Genomic DNA, 3,185 nt, shown 5'->3' with positions numbered 1-3,185 from the left:
GTAAAAATGACAAGCAGCACCCTTAGTGTTTGGAATTCCGGGCCCCTCGGGCCAGGAACGCAGCCTGTATATTTAACTCTAAGGAATTCACATAAAATACTGACATGTTTTTATTGTGGATATAGGGCAACTATTCTGAACATATAAAAGGAACTGCCTTTAAATATTTACAAGAAAAGGAAATACGGTTTAACCTCTTCTCCATTTGCCATCTCCGCTGGTATTTTTGTCTACCAAAGTTCTATGGCATTTATTTCTTGGCAATGTTATGCTTTAAATTAAAAAAACAAAAACGTAAACATATTGTTTATATAAGCAGATTCTCTGATTCCATCTCTGTCTGCCACATTTTGGAGACATGGAATCTGACAACTAGGAATTTAGTTTACACTGCATCTGAAAAGTAGTGCACAGGCACTTTGTACTTTAAATCAGAAACAGGACCAATTCAATAGTTCTTTTAAAGATGTCTACAAAAGACCACAAATGTGATCTATAGAAAACTGTTTAAGATGTTAACACGAAGAACTGAACCACCAAATTAGTGAGTGATAGGAGGCTAGATCAAGTGTAGGAGCCCAAGGAAATCTTGATTTCGGTTTGTGAATATTTCTGAAAAGACTAATTTTGGATCAAGTAGCAGTGATTCACAATTTGCTAAGCCTGCTGTGGGGACGTTTATAAAGGTAGTGTGGTTTCTATTTCTGCTCTCTGTAGTCTTATTGTCTGCTTTGCCTTGTGTAATACATGAACAGAATAAGCACTTCCTTATGTTACGCAATGACTGTTATTAGCTTCTCCACAAAGAAACTAAATATACCATATCATTTGGACATATTGAAAAATGGTATACATGTTAATCAAAATGCTTCCTATTTTACCAAATCCTCTCAAAAACAAGTAGCATAACATCTCATCACTTTTGTCTCACCATATTAATATGATTTTACAATACAGTTTTCAATTGATCCTTATACCATATTATTTTCAAGTCAATGCTATTAAATTGTAATATTTGGAAATTATCCAAGAATTAAATTATCAGCTCATACTATATATCAACACTTTAGAAGGCATTTTTCTTTTTTGTCTCTTTCCATATCTACTTGTTACCATTTCTGACCTCACCCATATGCACATAACACACTCTGTGTCTCCTTTTAATCCACCACTGCGGCGCTAGAGAACTCTTGAAGAACACTATACAATAGGAAGCAAGTGGCTGTTTGCCACTGACTGGATAGTAGAAGGTAGCGACGTACTCTTTACTGCTCCAACCCCGTCTAGGTACCATTAGCTTACTTTGCATCTGTCTTTTTTAAATCTCCTTGTCCTAGGGCAGTGGTCCTTCAATGCATAAATATTACCTAGAGATGCCTGTCGAAGGTTTCCTGGGCCCCAATCCCAGAGATTCTGACTCGGTAGATCCAGTAAGACACTACTTACATTTCTGTCAAGCTTATGGATGAGGCCAGAAACGCTGGTTTGAGGACCTTGAGTCTAGGGGTAAAAGAGTTTCTCCCAACAGATTTCAATGGGAAATTCAAGAAAACATCTGGGACTGAGTCACTCGGTTCTCATAGTGAGCCAAAGTGATTTAGCTACCAACTAGAAATTAAAAGGGGAATAGTACTGCCAAAGTCATTTTAATCACTTTTAAATCATCCTTAGCTCTAAACAATGACTTATGCAGAGAGGTGTGAATTCCAGTCAACGTGGACATGAATGCTGTGCAACTCCATTTGAAACAAGGATCTTTAATAAATATCATAAAAATAAACAAAAGTCATTGATGTGATAAAAAGATATTGCATATATACATGATTTAGATCATCCCTTTTACCCTCACCTTTTCTTCAATTCAATCCATTTTTAGTGAAAATTTGCAATGAAAGACTTTATAAAAATATAACACAACCAATAAAATACCACAATGACATCTACATTCACATTATATTAAAATATCTTCATATATCATCATATCACCTGATGCTTAGCCAAATTATTCCAAATAATGCCAGAAGACGTTATCTAAATACAAGACATCTTAGGATAACCAAATATTCACTCAGTTCAATATAAGTGCATTTCATCTACTCAGTTCTGTAAAGAGCAAGTAATAAAGACACATTATTAATTCAGCAGTATTATGAGCCTTAGAAAATCACTTCTACCTACTGTTCTATTGACAGTCATTTCTACCAACCTAAGTCTACCATAATTTGAAGACTCTTGTGTATGCCAGTTAAATGAGCTAAACTTAAGCCAGGATATCTGGAAATTCTGTAATTTGCTCTCAGTTTTGCTGGGAACATTAAATTGCTCTTAAAAAATAAAGTCTTAATTAAAAAATTGAGCCTGGATTATTAATAAATCAATACTTTGCTATAGTAGTTAAGTTTTTAATTTTAAGTAAGTAATGCTCAAGTCAATGGCTAAAATGATAAAACGGTCTTTCCCAACCATTGAAACTGAAAGATTCTCTACCCTCTTCCTAACAGTGACATTTACATTACCACCTTGAGCTGGTTACTTTCCCACCAAAGCCATACAGTTTCAATTACCTATTTTCTACGTGGTTTGTGAAGCTGTAGGATCCATATTTGTACACTTCCTTTATTTTTAGAGAACATAATTTCTTTTCTAATAAATATGGTTGGATGATCAGATAAGACCCTCCTAAAGGATTGAAGGCCCTCCTAAGGGATTCACAAAATTAAATAGAAATATTCTTAAACTTGTTGAATGAGTTAATTCTATAGTGTCTAAAATCCCAATTGACCCTATTTGTATGTCATCCATACCAATTACAGATGGATTCATCACATTCCTGCTTCTCTGTATTTCATTTCTCTTCCTGGTATTCTTTAAGTCCTGACTTTAAAGGAATTTGAAGGAGGTAGAAGGGGTAGGCAGAAATGAGGATGGTCAGAAAGAACAGAAATCAACTAAATGGGCTTTCTCATTGAGTAAATGATATTTTATTTTTATTTATCTTAAAATTGGTCTAATATCTTTATTTCCCTTAAAAACAAACAAACAAACAAAAAAATAAGCTTACTATCTGCAGAGTAACAATGCAAATGAAACTTTTTATGTGACAGTGAATAACACTGGGGAGGTAGAAAAGCGGTTCTAAGCTATTCTCTCTAAACTATCCTAAGATTCTAAGCTATTCTCTAATT

Source organism: Mustela nigripes, chromosome 3 (assembly GCF_022355385.1).
Source record: "Mustela nigripes isolate SB6536 chromosome 3, MUSNIG.SB6536, whole genome shotgun sequence".
Taxonomy (NCBI): Eukaryota; Metazoa; Chordata; class Mammalia; order Carnivora; family Mustelidae; genus Mustela; species Mustela nigripes.
The sequence above is the reverse complement of the archived record's forward strand: the minus strand, read 5'-3'. Positions refer to the sequence as shown.